Source organism: Gopherus evgoodei, chromosome 6 (assembly GCF_007399415.2).
Source record: "Gopherus evgoodei ecotype Sinaloan lineage chromosome 6, rGopEvg1_v1.p, whole genome shotgun sequence".
NCBI classification, from domain to species: domain Eukaryota; kingdom Metazoa; phylum Chordata; order Testudines; family Testudinidae; genus Gopherus; species Gopherus evgoodei.
Window position 1 is genome coordinate 86222582 of NC_044327.1, and position 19006 is coordinate 86241587.

A 19006-nucleotide genomic window follows, 5' to 3' on the forward strand; every position below is an offset into this window, starting at 1 on the left:
CACTTATTTACACCAATGTCAGTCTGATTAGACTCGGACCCATAGAAGTGCCCACTGAATAAAAACAAACATTACATTTAAACAGGGTAATTAATTCTTCGTGTATTTACTTTTTGTTACAATCATAACTTCAAATTAATTTCCTCTGGGGAGAAAACCTCACAAGCCAAGTTGCAACCCAGAACAAATCTCTGTGCTCTATCAGGTTGGAGTAGGGGAAGGTAGAGGAAAGCAGGATTTATAAGGAAAGTGTTGAGACAACCTTAAATTCTGAGGTTTTAGGACTAAATGTATTTTCCAATGAATGCCTATTCTTTCCCATTTCCCTCCCCACAAAAAGAGAGTATCTGAAAATAATATTTTGCACCAGAGAACAAAAAACCTAGAACTCATACTCCAGCTAATATAGTAGCTCCAATTGCTCTTCATAAACCTCACAGTCAGCTTCCTGCTGCTGGTGATCATTTTCACAAAGAGCAGCAGCCCATGATGAACAGCTGAGGTTGGGGGGATGATGCAGATCCAAAGTTGCAAGATTAAATGCTGGAAGGTTCATCCTAATTCACCCAAATATGTCTCACAATTTGTTTGGAAAATTAATAACCAAAACCTGCAGAGTCTTGCAGTAGTTACAGTCTGTAAAATAAACTAAAAGCCCTATATGGTAGGGTCCGTCCTGCTTTTGGGCTGAATTTCATATCTAAGTATCAAGAGATACCTGAAACCTTTCACATTTTGCACTGTGCATCAAGAAAAGGTTTTATGCCTAAAGTACAAAAGCTACAGTTCCTGCAGAAAACTGCGATGGCTGAGTTGTACTAATGTGCAGATGCTAGCAGCCTAGAGCCACGCTACATCACCATTTAGTTGCAGGATTGGCTCTTCCATCTGAATGAGCATGCTTTCCGGAACATTTATCGGATTATTGTAGCCACCAACCCTCTCCCCCCACCCTCCTCATGAATTCCTACGAATTGTATCCTATGGCTAAAGGCTATACAGATCACCAAGCTTGGAAACAGGGAGAAAATGTTCAAGTCTATAGAATCTGCAGAGTTGCTAGAGACTGGACTGCCAAAAGCAGAGGTTTTGAGATGTAAACAACTGAATAAGGTCTAAGTATAAAGTTATTTACGTGGCAGATGAGAGCACACTTTTTAAATAGATATAACATGCATTCTGTTGATCTACTTGCTTTCTACTCTTCTCCCCCACCAGCTCTGATTAACAGCAAGATCCTATATTTGTTTTAATGAAAGTCCTGCTTCACTAATGCTTACAAAAAGCATCAATTACAGACACTCAGACTTAATCATACTTTGATGAAACAATTATCTAATTGCTAAAGACTATTTCACCAGTCATTTAAAAAAAAAAAGGTCAGAATGAAATCTTGACATCCATTGCCAGCATCATTCAAAGTTGCTTCATTTAACAGCTAACATCCTTTCCTAAGTGCAAAACTACAGTCCTGCACTACAAAGACATGACAGTAATACTTTCAGATACACTAAAAATATCCCACTGACATCTATCTGGTCTTTAATATCTTTTTCCAGTGGGGTGGTAGTAAAGGATCGAAGAGAACATTAAAAAATTGAAGACTAATAATGGATCTGAACAGTCATCTTTAAGCAGAGCTGTGTTTCTCTTCTAAAAGATACCAGACACAGCGATGCCTCCATTATTTCTCCCTGCATGCTAGAAGCACTACAGCATATTGTAAAGCTGAAATATTTCTTGATTCTAAATTGCAAGTGAACGGTAAAGGGCTTCAGCAGGAAATGGTATGTTGTATGAAAACTGGAGTCAGCCTGAAATTAATCTCATTACTGAAAGTTTCTGAAAACGACATGACCATCAAAGTCCTTGGAGGGTATACAATAAAGATGACTAAAACACTGGTGATTGTGAGCTGGGACTGGTTTTCCTTTGTGGGTGAACAGCACCCAATAGGCTGTGCACACCACCAGTGTACAAATAATTATTATTTATATTACTGTAGCAGTCATAGATTCATAGACACTAGGACTGGAAGGGACCTCGAGAGGTCATCGAGTCCAGTCCCCTGCCCTCATGGCAGGACCAAATACTGTCTAGACCATCCCTGATAGACATTTATCTAACCTACTCTTAAATATCTCCAGAGATGGAGATTCCACAACCTCCCTAGGCAATTTATTCCAGTGTTTAACTATCCTGACAGTTAGGAACTTTTTCCTAATGTCCAACCTAAATCTCCCTTGCTGCAGTTTAAGCCTATTGCTTCTTGTTCTATCATTAGAGGCTAAGGTGAACAAGTTTTCTCCCTCCTCCTGATGACAGCCTTTTAGATACCTGAAAACTGCTATCATGTCCCCTCTCAGTCTTCTCTTTTCCAAACGAAATAAACCCAATTCTTTCAGCCTTCCTTCATAGGTCATGTTCTCTAGACCTTTAATCATTCTTGTTGCTCTTCTCTGGACCCTCTTCAATTTCTCCACATCTTTCTTGAAATGCGGTGCCCAGAACTGGACACAATACTCCAGTTAAGGCCTAACCAGCACAGAGTAGAGAGGAAGAATGACTTCTCATGTCTTCTTTACAACACACCTGTTAATGCATCCCAGAATCATGTTTGCTTTTTTTTGCAACAGTATCACACTGTTGACTCATATTTAGCTTGTGGTCCACTATGACCCCTAGATCTCTTTCTGCCATACTCCTTCGTAGACAGTCTCTTCCCATTCTGTATATGTGAAACTGATTGTTCCTTCCTAAGTGTAGCACTTTGCATTTGTCTTTATTAAACTTCATCCGGTTTACCTCAGACCATTTCTCCAATTTGTCCAGATCATTTTGAATTATGACCCTGTCCTCCAAAGCAATTGCAATCCCTCCCAGTTTGGTATCATCTGCAAACTTAATAAATGTACTTTTTATGCCAACATCTGTCATTGATGAAGATACTGAACAGAGCCGGTCCCAAAACAGACCCCTGCGGAACCCCACTTGTTATATCTTTCCAGCAGGATTGAGAACCATTAATAACTACTCTCTGAGTACAGTTATCCAGCCAGTTATGGACCACCTTATAGTAGCCCCATCTAAATTGTATTTGCCTAGTTTATTGATAAGAATATCATGCGAGACCGTATCAAATGCCTTTCTAAAGTCTAGGTATACCACATCCACCGCTTCTCCCTTATCCACAAGACTCGTTATCCTATCGAAGAAAGCTATCAGATTGGTTTCATACGATTTGTTCTTTACAAATCCATGCTGGCTATTCCCTATCACCTTACCACCTTCCAAGTGTTTGCAGATGATTTCCTTAATTACTTGCTCCATTATCTTCCCTGGCACAAAAGTTAAACTAAGTGGTCTGTAGTTTCCTGGGTTGTTTTTATTTCCCTTGTGGCTCAGGACCTCGTGTTTAACCCTGTACAAACACAGAACAAAGATTGTCCCTGCCCCAAAGAGCTTACTATCTAAGAAATAAATAAGTACTAAACAGTTGTGCATGAGAAGGGGAGACAGGGAGCGGTGCCAAATTTACTCACTTTGTCTCCACTACACGTGTGTGCCTGTGCCAGGCATGTACGTGCATGTATAGACCCCTTTGCAGCAGCAAATTTTTCCTGGCAGGGGGATGAGGGAATCAGTTATGAAAGGAAAATATATCGTATCTGTCTTTTCATCATTTCTGCCTCCTACTGTGCTTGGGTAGGTTACTGTATCAGTTGGGGACCGAAGCCAATAGACCATTCAATTTTTATAACTAACCCAGATGAAATATCCAAATGTTGTAGCAGATGCTTTTGTCTGAAATGGAAGAGGGAAAAATGCTGGTCATTTAGACAAGTATCAATATCCCCGTCCTCTCTGAAACACACAAGATATAATTAGGGAATGCAGTATGTGCAGGGACAGACAAAAAGATAGGAGGTGGATAAACTACAGAAAGCAGGTTATGGCAAACCAGAGGATACATACTGAATTTAAAGAAGCCTCTAGCAATTCCTATATGTTCAGTGGAAAAACCAGGCGGTTATCATCCAGATGTCATCCAGATTCATTCCTTGCAGGTCTGATAAAACTTCAAGAAATATCAGATTATTATGACACACTCAGAAAAGACAAGGGGAAGAATCTATACCAGTATTAGTGTAGCTCAGTGTTGGAATAGTTTAGTGTTAATGGCGGAGAAATCAATACGGCGATTCTCATGGCCACTGAACTGAGAACCTCTCTCCCTACAGGGAACCCAGATAGGAATATCTTTAAGACAAGGAGTCAGTGAACTAGAGAGATCATTGTGAAACTAAACATGTAGAATGCAATAATGTACTATGAGTCTACTACACCTCCCTCGTGAGGAAAAATGCTCAAATAACCTACTTTAGTATGGTGACTGATTCAAACTATTGCTTAATTCTTGCAGAAACTAGTTATTAATATATCTTGGAGTTGGCAGCTATGAGGTACAGGGCATACTCAGCACAACTGACATGACTTCAGCTGAGAAACTCCCTACTATCACTGACATGCAGATAAAGCCTGCATATTACACTGAGAATATAGTCCTAAACTACTGATTTCCTGCATCAGGACTTTACTTGTTATTTATAGTAATACTGAAATATTTCAGAGTTTTAGAAGACAGTGAATAATGAAGCAATTTATCAGATGCTGAAAATGCGTTAGGGCTGGCTTTTCTGCTCAAAACTGTAGGAAGTGCGGTGCACATTGATTCTTTCCAGCACTGCAGAACCAGCTGAATTGGTTCCTTTTTAAAAAATAAGAATTGTCCTTTAAAATTTGTTTGGTGCCACCAAGTGGTTAAATTATGTATTACCACATTCATATACAGTTTTTCAAGGAAATTACAGTAGTCCTGAAGCTGACAACAGAATGGAAAAAGAAGGCAGCAAATTCTCTTCAGTTTAAAAAAATAAATAAAGTCAGATGCCAGAAAGAACTTGCATGCTCCAAAACCAGTTCACATAATCAGAGCAGCGGTAGATGGAACAGATCAATTGAGCTGTCTATTCCTCTCTGCCCCCCAAACCATTCAAGATGGTTCCCTAGATAAAATTTCTATTTTTTAAATTCTACTTTAAAATGTCCAGATGTTGATGGGGCTTCTGTCACTGCTTCCCTTGGGAGATTATTTCACATTTCAAGATGGCATTGTAGTTAAGCCACTGGACTTGGATTCACAGGTGTGGATTCAATTCCCAGCTCTGCTAGAGACTGATTTCATGCGTACAATCTCTGTTTCCCATCTGTAAAATGAGAACAACAACTTCCTTGGTCTCGTCTATTTAGAGAGCAAGCTCATCAAGGCAGGGACCGTCTCTTATGAAGTGTATGTGCAGTGTACAAGACAATGGGATCTCTGAGGCCTCTAGGTGTTTTGGTAGTAATTGCATTTTGTAGAAGACTTTTACTGAATTTCACCTGAAATTTCCCTTTTTAAAATATCATCTTGTTACTCCTAAACAACTGGGAACTTCCCTAAATATTTTTTTCTTTCTCTCTGGTAATGACAGTCTTCACATATTTGGAAGATTTCTATTATACCTCCCATCTCTACCCATAATTGATGCTCTTATCTTTCACTCATCTTAACTTTCCTCATAATAGTTAACCTATAGGTTTGGTGTATGTTTATCTCCCTTTCATAACATGAATCCTGTCTTATGTTGAACACTACAGTGAAATTCTTCCATTTAACTTTTAAGATGTCTTTTAGTTCTCCAGAACCAGAGCAAGGGATGGATCTGGATGCTTATCTGTTTTAATCAGGAAAAGGAACAGAGTCAGGCTTCTTCTCATCCACTTCAGATTCTAAAAGGTCTTGGAGCAAAACAGAAATGGAATTAACAGGATGAAAAATGCCTCAACTCCTAAGAAACATCTCTAATTGCCAGAAAGAAGCTGTCTCTCTGGAACTAATCCAAAGCCACTCCACTTTCTAAACGCAAGTCATATGGAGATGCAAAGCTCCTTGGCAATGCCACGTTTTTTTCTTCCAAGGCACATTTTTCGAGCTACAGTGCATAATGATCAAACAGATTTCAGGCAGACTTAGCTTGGAAATTAACATGTTAAGAAAAACATCACCTAAATGTCTCCTTTGTTTGTCATGTCAAGCTGTATACTCCGGGAGAAATCCTCAGCATTTGAAATGGCCCAGAGGCAGTGATCATGTGTCAATGTCAAGACAATTGTCCTGCAAAACTTTGTGGTTTGGAAATTTCCTTTTAAACATGAGTGAGTGAAGGAAGCGTCAGTTTTCTCTCTTTTCAGCTATATCCATGTATGCATTTGTCTGTCTGCACAAGTGTGTGTATACTCGGTTTAAAATCCAGTACAGTACATAGTCATACCATTCATGCAAGAAATACACAAGTCATTTCTTAACATAATGACTCATTAACTTCTGGTAGGATCAAAGGGAACTTTTTTTTTTTTAACTTTTAAAGTAAAATAAAAACATTACATAGGATTAAGGTAGAATACCTTTGCTATATAGTATAATAAATCAATTATCAAGAGCAGTAATAGGAGCAGGCTTTTAAAGACAGATTGATCAAGTCGTGGGGGTGGGGAGCAGAATATTTGTAAGTGGGAGGAGCAGAATAATTGCCAGGCACAACTGCTCTTTCCTATAGAAAAGCCTCACTGCACTCCCTGAAAATGGTCATGTGTTTAGGTTATCAGCCATTATGTTTTAATTCTTTATCAGCTTTCTCTAACAGAATTTAAACCGGTTATCCTTGCCTATGAGCTATTCTAAGCATTTCTATTCTACCCACTGCCACTGCATCTATATGGTTGGCTTTTTTTTTCTTCCCCAAGTAATACTTTGTAATTTCTGTAGCACCTTCCTTCTTAGCATCACAAAGAGCTTTCCAAGCACTGATGAATTTAGTCTCACAATAAGTCTTTCAAGTAGGGGGAAATGATTAATGTCTTTTAGAGATGGGAAACTAAGGCACAAAAGCATAATTAAGACACCCAGCAAGTCTGTGGCAGAATTGGGAATAGAACCCAGAACTCAAAACCCTGTGGCCAGCCTTCACCACTTCATCATATTTGCCACTCCTTTCTCTCCCCTTCCCATTCCACTGTCCTTTTATTTTTATCTTGTACAAAGTGTGGGTGGTTGGTTGGTTTTTGTTTTTAACCCTCACGTGCAGTAATAATCATGTTTGGTAAAAGCACCAGACACATTTGGTCTGGATTTTTGTTGGGAGAACCACACATTTGCATATACTGTCATTTAGGAGGAGTTTAGACGTGCATGGGTTTGCATGAGAAATTCATATGATCATGGAAAACAATCTTTTAACAGTATAAGCAATAGTATTTACCATTCAACAATCTTGAAAAGGCTAACATTTTGCTCAAAACTATTCTGCTGCATAGAAAGAACAGCTTCAAAAGGTCTCTTTCCACCAGTGACTGAGGGACAATCAATCCATATGCTGGCAAGATCTGGTCCATCCATTAGTGACCCATTTAGTATATTTGACAGTCACTTATGTGAATTTCCTTACAAATGACTGACGAGCTGAATTTTTGATACAACAAGCACTTATGCCCAATGTTGTCAATCTTCTAGCCTTATGTCATTTCAAATGCTCCTCTTTCTTTTGATAGATATAATGCAGCTCTCTGAACAAAACAGAAAAGAACAATCTTATGTTTAGAGAGAGAAATAGGATTGTCAAGCAGTTGCAAAAAATCATAAGAGTTGCTACTCATTTCATAACAATATATTAATAGAGGCTCATTATACAAAGACAAAGGAAATACTGTGTTTTCATAAAAACACAGAAAAGAAGCATTAGGAAAGAAATAGTAACAGCAGCGGTTCTAGAATCTGCAGCAAAGCCCAAAGGACCATCGTGGCTCTGAAATTCTTGGCTCTGAAAAGTATATTACAAATTTAGCCATCCATCCGCTGGCAGTGAACTTGATGGAAGTTGAGCAAGACAGGTCCTCCAACCTGTAAAACCAAGAGAGAGTACACACAAGGTGCCCCCTTCAGGATTTGATACTTTCTCAATCAATGGAAAATTCCCCTGGCTCTTACTGCAGTTCCTCCAGAAACTTCTAATGGCCACATCTCTTCAGAACAATATGAAACAATACAGTAGTGATCAGTCTTAAGATGTATTGACAAAAGTTCGGTTCTCAAAACAAGGTTCTCAGCATGCCTCATGCCCTCCTCAACAAAATTTTGGTTAAGGGACCATGGGTGTTTTTCATATCCTAGAATAACAGTTCCTCAGTCTCAGGCCTTGTCTAGACCAGGATTTAAAGGTGCTAATTAACACGCCTTAAAAAGTCTAGAACAGACAAGACATATTGCCTTTAATGCAGATGAAGTGACTGAATTAAAGCCATGTCTCCCAGCTGTTTGCTGTGCAGTTTATATTGCCCTTTGGGAGCCTACAGGAGAAACGCACTGTGGAAATGTAAATACTACTAATAAACTCAGAAGATAGCATTTAGCCTAATTTCCTGTAGAATGTAAGCCAATTATTTTAGCAGTGTTTTATTTTATTTTTTTTATTTAAACACAAACTAATCAACAAATATCTTTTGGATTTTACTTTTTCCGATTCTCTTCGGGACAGAAAGATGTGTTAGAGAGAGATTAGTTTCACTCCTTGTTGCTCAGCGATAAACCTCTGATGAAAGATAGAGACCCAACTTTAAAATACTGTCCCTATTGTCCCTGCCCTTAGGATGAACAGAATATCTGATTATCCATCTCCTTCTCTCTAAATCCTAACAGAAAAGAAAGTGGGATAGGAGGAGAGAAGAAATCAGAATTTCTTGTCACAGGTATGAAGAACCTAAATTACTTTCGATACAAAGCTGAAACTCCTTTGAGGTGCAGCAGTTAAGAAACTAAATGGAAAAAGCCTTTTCTTAACATAAAAAAAAATCTTACTGACAGTTAAGGACACAGCTCCTAGGAATTCTGCTTTTTAAAAATACTTCTGGGCTTTTACAGTTGAAAATGACCAGATTTGAATAAAAATGCCACTAATAATGTAGTGTTAGGATGCAGAGTACGATAGGCTCAGGAAAACATGGAGTATGATGGGGTGAGCTGTTGCTATAGCGACTATGAGAAGATATTCTCTAGTGCCTTTCTTAGTCCCAATACAACCATAATAAAGTCTAACTTACAACCAACACTTGCATTAATTATACCTTCTCCTGGTATACTGGCATGGAAATACAGGTTATAAAATGATGAACTGAGCAACACCTTAGATTTCTTGCTTTTGGGAGGTTTTTGAATCTCAGCAATTTCAAAATGTCAGGCTAAAACTTATTTGTATTAAGGTTTGACAAAAGGGCAGTTGTATGGAGCCACTGCTTATCTGCGTATCTCCGAAAAATTAATTAGACACAAAGGCTATAAAACTACAGCAAATTAAATAAAATACTTTTTCCTTCTGCCCTTTCAGTCATTCAGCCTCTCTGGATGCTTGTTGCCATCCTGACTGATTCTCCATCTGTCTGAAACTTGGCACACAAGTTATCAGCCGGATACATTTTTCAAAAACAAGTAAACATGTTGTTGAAAACGTACTTAAATTTCTATTGCAGTCATCACCTTCCCATCTGGGCTCATTATACAATTAGAGAGAGAGAGAGAGAGAGCGCCTTCCAAAAACTGGCAACAAGCCAACTAAATCCACTCCCTGCCCCCACTAATCACATATTGCAAGTTGTTGTTAATTTACAGAGTGTCAAAAAGATATGTTTCAAACTCTATATTACTCAAACACTAGCTAACAAAGGATCTCATTTTTAGAGGATGACAGCTTTATTTTTCAGCTCCTTGCTTGTCATTTGCTCAGACTGCCAGTATTTCAGCCTATGGCCAACCCTCCATACTTAGTTGCTTTGAAAAGTTTTGCTCATTTTAATCTTTAAAAATGACTTTTACAAGTGATGACCTACTTTCTACTCTTTGGTAACAAAAGCTGTGCTGCCTAGCAGGAGGAAAGGAAGACCTAAGGGCTATGTCTACATGGTCCCACAGTTTAGCCTATAGGGTGTGAACTGTAGCACACACTACCATGCTGTTCTTTAACTCTGCTTTGTGGACACTGATGGGGTGAACTAAAAGGTACCTAGTTTGCTTTAACTTAGGAATGGTCTATACCTAAAAAATTCAAGATGACAGGACCATTAAATAATTTGCTTAAGGCCAAAGAAAGAATCTGTGTCAGTTAGGATTAAAACTCAGAGGTTCCAGGATTCCAATCCTGGGTTCATACCACTACCGCATGCCTTTCTATTTCACATTATAAAGTAATACGCTATAGATGCCATTAAAAAGTAAATATTGCCACCAAATACTGCATTGCCACCATGAGTTTCTATTCCAAGAACAGAAAAAACTGCAATAAATGACTGTGGGAAGCGCTTGTAAATACTGACTTTTGACAGTGGCTAATGTAAGACTAAATTTAGTCTGAGAAGGAGAAATGACCAATTTTGTCAAAGATATAGCTCACCTAGAAAGCCTTCGGTTTGTAACAGACGTGTTGCAAAATCCGCTTAATGTGTTCAAATGACCAGTACTTCACATAATTTATTTTTGGCACAGACTGGATGCTAGTTTAAAACTGTGCCACTTGCCACAACTGCTTACACACTTTGAATATCACAGAGGCCAAAGTTGAAGCTGTGCAGATTATGCAGCAACCTTTTCTTCTGGCTTCTGTACCAGAAACTTGAATGAGCGTGTTCTGAGACCAAGTCATTTATTCTGCAATGTCATTCACTTCCACACCAGATGCCCCAGAGGCGCGCGCACACACACACACAAAAATAAAAGGCAGTGCTGAAACAACATAACTATTGAACAGATTTTATAAGATGATTTAACCTTTCTGAGGTGAACTTCACAGTTGCTGCCAAAAAAAATCAAGTGACACTGGCATGAACCAATTTCCCAAATTTAAAAATTCACTGCTATGTTTATTCACTTCAAAATGTTTTAATTCAAAGTGGGTGATACCATTTCCCTGTCCCTGCTCCCCATCTCATAACAAGAGTCCATGTGGCAGAAGAACATGGCTTTTACTTTACCATTCTGTACTCACAATTCTTCACTATGACAATCTGATTCCACTATGCATTGCTACCCGAACTCAACATCAACAGAGTGCTGTCAGAGCTAGAATGAATGAGATGAACTGCTAAGGAATACAAATCAGATTTTCATATTAAATGCACATGTAACACTGACCAATTGATTCAGGCTCATTTGATGTTTTGGCCACAAATTTGCAGCTATTTCCAAAATGTTAGTGCAATGTTAGTAGATGCCTTAGGCTTCACACCTAGGGGAACACAGAGAAAAACTCACTCATAGGAGACAAAATCCTTATCTGACCACTCTCTCTGAAGGCTGCTACTGGGCTGTTTACCTTGAATCAGTGCTGTATCTCAACATTACAGTCATTTCTAAGGTTTATCATGTATAGTAAGTGAGGTAGAAAAGCCTTATTATACTATTAACTGAACAATATTACATTTCACAATATTGTCAAGGCCATATTGTATTATAGCTCCGGGTTCACCTCTCTCCTCTTCCTTCTTTGATACTGTTAACGTTACCACCTCCCCTCACATCGCTCAGGTCTATAATCTGGCAATCATCTTTGACTCGTCCCTCTTGTTCGCCTCCCGCATCCAGGCTGTACTCAGTCTTGCCGGTTCTCCACATTTTGAAGATCCAGCCTTTCTGTCCAGCTTACAAAAAACATCTCATCCATGCTCCAATCAGATCCCCACTTACTTACTGTGCAATCTCCTCTTTTCCAGCCTTCCCAGCATCCACACTACCTGTCTCTCGCCAGTCCATCCAGAATGCAGCTGCTAAAATTATCTTCCTAAAACATTCCTCTGACCTCACTAACCCCCATGAATCTCTCCATTAGCCCTCCCCTTTTCCTTGGTATCAATTATAACTTCTTGTCCTTGCCTTCAAAGCCATATATAATTTTGCCACTCCTCTACTTATCCAGCCTTATCTCTTATCATCTTGCTCCCACTCCCACCACTCTGCCCATGGAGAGCACATCTTCCAACTCTCCTGCTAACACCTCTGTGCTTTTTTCCATGCCAGCCTCTAGTACAGAGCACCCTTTGTGAGCTGGTCTGACAGGCAATTAGCATTTCCTCATTTGAATCCTTCTGAAAGCTCCCATTTTTTGTGAGTCTGTCAATAAGTGAGTCAATAACATTCATCACAGTCTTTATTTTAAAGGTAGATCAATCTCAGCAACTGCACGATTTTACTGTAGTAAATCATCTTTCCACCCCTATCTCCTTCCTGCTCTTTGTCACACCACTTTTTGTGACAGGTCTGATGTCCAGGTGTCAGCTCTGAGGACTCGGACCATCTGTTTCTTATACAGCACCTACCACCCTATTGGGTGCTATGAAGTAATATAAGTAATGCAGTCTAGTTAAGGATTTGATCATAGAACTGGACAGCAATCTATTTGTATTTCCTTCTTCACAAACCACTCATCTATTTACCTCTTTTATTCTGTGACCAAACAAAACTCAAACCTTGAGTTCATCAAACCCAAAACCAGACAAATAAACAATCCAACCCCGCATCCAAACTAAGTTATCCAACCTGAAGATTTCCCAGTACAGCTTGTCTTCTGTGTGCCTAGCCTTTTCTTAAGTTTTTTGGGACAGGGGCTGTCTTTATTACTGTACTGTGCCATGCTAAACTTATTGTGAATAGCAGCAAAGAGTCCTGTGGCACCTAATAGACTAACAGACGTTTTGGAGCATGAGCTTTTGTAGGTGAATACTCACTTCGTCGGACGCATGTAGTGGAAATTTCCAGGGGTAGATATATATATGCAAGCAAGAAGCAGGCTAGAGATAACGAGATTAGTTCAATCAGGGAGGATGAGGGCCTCTTCTAGCAGCTGAGATGTGAAAACCAAGGGAGGAGAAACTAGTTCTGTGGTTGGCAAGCCATTCACAGTCTTTGTTTAATCCTGAGCTGATGGTGTCAAATTTGCAGACGAACTGAAGCTCAGCAGTTTCTCTTTGAAGTCTGGTCCTGAAGATTTTTTTGCTGCAGGATGGCCACCTTAAGATCTGCTATTGTGCGGCCAGGGAGGTTGAAGTGTTCTCTTACAAGTTTTTGTATATTGCCATTCCTAATATCTGATTTGTGTCCATTTATCCTTTTCCGTAGAGACTGTCCAGTTTGGCCGATGTACATAGCAGAGGGGCATTGCTGGCATATATTACATTGATGGACGTGCAGGTGAATGAACCGGTGATGGTGTGGCTGATCTGGTTAGGTCCTGTGATGGTGTCGCTGGTGTAGATATGTGGGCAGAGTTGGCATCGAGGTTTGTTGCATGGATTGGTTCCTGAGTTAGAGTTACTATGGTGCAGTGTGCAGTTACTGGTGAGAATATGATTCAGGTTGGCAGGTTGTCTGTGGGCGAGGACTGGCCTGCCACCTAAGGCCTGTGAAAGTGTGGGATCATTGTCCAGGATGGGTTGTAGATCCCTAATGATGCATTGGAGGGAGTTGCCGCGGGGGGGGGGGGCCCTCAGGGCGGAGGGGGGGAGCTGTCGTGGGGGGGGTGCCTCAGGGTAGGGACTCGGGGACGGCGCAAGGTAAAAGTTTCGCCTGGGGCGCGAAACATCCTTGCACCGGCCCTGGTATTGTTAGTAATTTACTAATGGTGGGGTGGGAAAACACTACATTCTTAAGCAACTTCTTAATATACTGGTACTTCCTTATCAAATATTGAATTTAATCTAACAAGCATACTTAACACAAGAAATATGGCTAGGTTTGCATTTTACACAATTCTTTTAAAAAAAAGTCAAGGCTTTTATTTAAAAAGAGACAGTAAGAAACTAACTTGAAGTTCTGTATATGTTACTGGATAAATGTTCAGAGTTGTCGGTTTTTGCAAGCTATATAATTCCCATGAACATTCAGTTAGACTGTGTGACTCAAAGCTCAGAGAAACGGCTTGAAAATGCAGAGGGATATTTTATTGTCCTTTCCTTTCTCATCTGAAAAGGAACACTGTCAAGTTTGGTAGTCAGAAAATATGACCCACCTGTTGGGTTTGTGATTGCTGATGAGCATCAGAACATGGTGCAAGTGTGTGTATGCAATGTTATTTCTCCCCACTGTGCTGGCTTCCTCTGCTCTTGTATTCAGACAGTGAACTGACATTTACAAGCATCCAGCTCTCTGAAGCATTCATAGTGCATAAGGCTTATAAATGTCATGTTACCCATTGCATACAAAACCAGAGCAGACAGGCAGAATGGGCGAAAGTACTGCGTGTGTGCATATCACATTCATGTGTCTGTGATCGCAACTAAAATATTATGCACTGGTGAGTCAAAACAGTTACGCGCACTGATTTATTTTCCAGGCAGGCTTTTTAAAAACCTCCTAAGAACCAAGGCTTTCCAAAGAGATTAATAAAATCCTAAAATTAAGTTAGTAGCTACAATCTTTGGCCTGGATAAAGGAAGCCATCTGGGTATGTGTGGCCATTGCAAAATAGGAGCTTCGGTGGAGCATGAAGAGGTGTGGTCTTCCTTTTTAAAGCAATAACGCTGTATTCCAGTGGATACTCAGGTGAACATTTTAAGAAGTTCATGGCAGGCACCATGTCTTTCTAAGTGTTTGTATGACCTTTAAATACTGTGAAGATCTAGAGAGCACAATGGGGCCCTAGCCCTGACTGGGGCCTATGGACATTATTATTTATTTCTACTATAGTAACTTGAAAAGGGCAACAAAAATCAATCAATCAGAATAGCTACTAGCAGTGTTAGAGGGATAATTATCACAACAGAACCATGATCATCATCTTTCATCTTTTTAAAGAATCTTCATGATGGCAAAAGATAAAATCTTCAGCCTCAGGAAAGGGAGACTTCAAAAATCTTTTAAATTCATTAAAATGCTTTTAGTTTTGGCTAGTTGCAGGACACAAGAACCCCAGTTGCAGCACCTTGCCCATCTCTCTTCTTCTGACACACATTTTTCTCCATCTTACATCAAGGGCAATCATCACAATGAGTGCTAATAGATCATAGTATTTTCTATAGTAGACCCCTTGCCCAATTCATAACTTGGTTGCATATCAGGAACAGTTCAGAAATATAACAAGTGCAGCACTTCCACCATGATGCTCACTTTCTTTTCATATGGCTCTACCTCCTTTCCTCACCCCCTTCCACACCTGGACTGCCTCTTCACTTGCCCAGCCAGGTGGCAGACTGCTCCTCCACTATACATGGTCAGTATTTAGCTCCTTCCCAAACTGGCTGGCATACCTAGAGCCACTGAATACATGTCAACCAGCCATCCCTCAGGATTCCCTCTTCCTGCCTGCCTGCGTCTCCACTAAAATACACCCAAATCAACACAGAATAGGCCTGACACTGTTAAGCCCCATGATTTTTATACAGCCCTGCCTTCCTTCTACCTTTCCCCAGCCTGGCTGCTTTTACAGCATGTACCCTTCCTACATCTTTACTAACCTCATTCAAAGTGACCCAGAAAACGCAACCTGTGATAGCCTTGATGGGCTTAGACTTCAGCCGTCCAAGAAGCAAGTCCTAAAACCATTCCCTAAGCTGCATTTCCAGCACAGCGGTACAGAAAAATTACAATTAGAATGGAGTAAGATGACATTTTTCCCTTGGTAAAAAGTTAATGAGAACTGCAGTGAAGACAAAAGGAAGATCAGAATGAAATAAGTGACAGCTTAAAGACGATGATCAGAAGGTTGACTTTAGAGATTAAAGCAGGCTTTAGAAACTACAATTCTTGGAAAAGTGTATTATTCAAAGATATGTACCTACTTGCAAAACCAATTGCCAAAATCTGAACACCTTCAGTCTGAGGAGATCTACACTTACAAAAACAAAATCCAAAACTCCATTCATGGATTTTTTTTCCCAGAAAGAGAATGACAAAGGACATACCTTTTGCATCTGAGTTTACAGCTGAAAAACAGAAGATTCCACCAACTGCTCTCTAAAGTGCTTTGAATAAATGCTTTTAATCCAAATGACAATGACCACAGAAAGTGTTTAAAGGCCCCCTAAAAACACTCTGAACCAAATCCTAAACAGCTGTAAGTGGTGCTGAGAATCTCGCGCACTAAGCATATATGTGAGGTACTTCACTAGACACGGTCAATTATAACAGTGCAGGAAGCAAGGGCCACAAAATCTAACAGGCACATATTGAGGGGGTCCACATCCCATCCACAGACAGAGAGTGAAATGGAAACATACAGCAGAAAAAAGGTAGTGGGGGCCTTCCTCCAGAGAGGATCAAACTTGTGTTTTGCAGTATCTCTGGGCTTCAAATATTTTAGATCTGGCATAGCACAATTGAGAGAAACTGATAGCTGAGAGGGTTGGACTGGGGACACTTAGCATTTGAAGGGTACAAGGTTCCAGGAGGTGAGTGGACTCTGGTGCTGTCACTAGGAGGGTGTCCACAGCTGAGAGGTAGGACTGGAGCTGCTGTTTCTGAGGAAGAAGAGAGCAGGGATGGGATGTTTGTCAGAGGAAAGTTGTAGGATTTCCTATTTTGGGATGAAGAGATGGCATTGGTGGAAAGGAGGGAAAATAGGTGATTGAGCTTCTGACAATAGCTGCACGTAATGGTTGGAGTGCTTGCTTCAGAAAAGCAAAGGAAATGCAGTTGGCCTCACTCTAGCATAGATAGTATGGGCATGTTATCTTGGAGCATACAGCTACAAAGTGATCACTATTCAAATAGCATTAATAAATACCAAGCAGTCTAAATTGGCCGGTTTTACTACACTGCTTTAAGGGTTTCATAGATTCCAAGGCCAGAAGGGACCACTGTGATCTGTCTGATCTTCTGTATAACACAGGCCATAGCAATTCCATCAATAATTACTAGAGTATAGCTTTCAGAAAAAACATCCAATACTGATTTTAAAACTGCCAGTGATGGAGAATCCACCACAATCCAATGGTTAATTACTCTCACCATTAAAAATTTATAACCTTATTACCAGTCTGAACTTGTCTAGTTTCAACTTCCAGTCAGTGGATCAGTTTAGACTCTCTCTGCTACACTGAAGAGCACACTGTTAAATATTTGTTCCCCATGTAGGTATATTTTACATATCTCACTTTCAGAAGTTATTCTCCGTAGTTTCCCATTCCTGGGAGAGAGGATATTAACCTAAGATGCCACCTCAGGAAATTTTTAAACTGTACCTTGGGCTTATCAGTTCCATTATACAATATACTGAAACATTATTTTGTTCTATTTGCACCATAAGCCTTTTTTTTCCCCTGTAAGAAGTGAAATGATTCCCCCAAACTAGGACACTGAGGTGAAGGCTGTTTGTGTACTATGTTTGGCCTTTAACTAAAAAAATCAGACCCCTGAAGGGGCACTATTCACTGCTTCAAAGCCTCATTGAAAGCTCAGTCAGGATTTTACCTGCAGTTCCATACCAGGCCACCAGAAGGCATGCAGGCATGCATCCTCACTCTTGGGGATGCTCAAGGGTGAGTGCCTGCCATAACACTTACATTTTTAAACTTTTTTATTACTGGACATGGAAAGAAATCTATTAGCCTGCAAGACATGTTCAGCTGATTTTTAAAATATCTTACCTACTGGTCTTTGACCAACCACTTTCCATCCTTCAAAAATTAAAACATTGCTTCTGCGTCTACTCTTCCCCAGCCGTCTGAAAAAAAAAAATGGCCCAAATCACCTCCCTGCCACTTTCCCAAGAACTGTAATTTCTAAAGCCTGCTTTAATCTCTAAAGTCAACCTGCTGATCATCCTCTTTAAACTGTCACTGATTACAATGCAATTTTTATCTCTTTGTCAAAATCAAAAGAAATCATAGAATCATATGACTGGAAGAAACCTTGAGAGGTCATCTAGTCCAGTCCCCTGCATTCAGGTCAGGACTAAGCATTATCTAGACCATCCCTGACAGGTGTTTGTCTTACCTGTTCTTAAAAATCTCCAGTGATGGAGATTCTACAACCTCCCTAGGCAATTTATTCCAGTGCTTAACCTTCAAAAATTTTATCCTACATCTTTCTCTGCTTTATACATAAGCTGTTCTGTAATATTTAAGACACTATAGCATTTTAGGGACACACATCTGTAAGGCATAGGTGCACTGTATTGTATGTGTTTGTTCCTTTTTGTTATGCTGCTATACCTGTGAACCAGAGTTACAATAAAATCCAGAACAAATCAAAACCTTTGTTATAGGTACAAAACCTTTCATGTTAAGAAGTGAGTGCTAGAGGGTCTCTTAGTTTGTACCTATCTTCGTAAGTTAGGATGACCTAACTTTTTCCTTTGAATGGATTCCCCTAGCTTTCAGCTGTACCACCAGTTTTTGATAATCTGACTAGATCACAGTACAATAATGACAATAGAAATCATAGAATCATAGAACTGGAAGGGATCTCGAGAGGTCATCTAGTCCAGTCCCCTGCACTCAAGTCAGGACTAAGTATTATCTAGACCATCCCTGATAGGTGTTTGTCTTACCTGTTCTTAAAAATCTCCAATGATGGAGATTCCACAACCTCCCTAGACAATTTATTCCAGTGCTTAACCACCCTGACAGTTAGGAAGTTTTTCCAATGTCCAACCTTAACCTCCCTTGCTGCAATTTAAGCCCATTGCTTCTTGTCCTATCCTGAGCAGTTAAGAAAAACAATTTTTCTTCCTTCTCCTCCTTGTAACAATCTTTTACATATTTAAAAACTGTTTTGTCCCCTCTCAGTCTTCTCTTTTCTACACTAAACAAGCCACATTTTTTTAATCTTCCCTCATAGGTCATGTTTTCTAGACCTTTAATCATTTTTGTCGTTCTTCTCTGGATCCTCTCCAATTTGTCCACATCCTTCCTGAAATATGGTACAATACTC

The 19006-nt window shown here is 39.8% G+C and overlaps 1 protein-coding gene across 2 annotated transcripts in view; it reads right to left on the bottom strand.

Annotated features, from left to right (window-relative positions):
• MRPS27 (mitochondrial ribosomal protein S27) overlaps positions 1-19006 on the bottom strand; it is a 68113-nt gene that overhangs the window by 19166 nt on the left and 29941 nt on the right. The window lies entirely within an intron of this gene.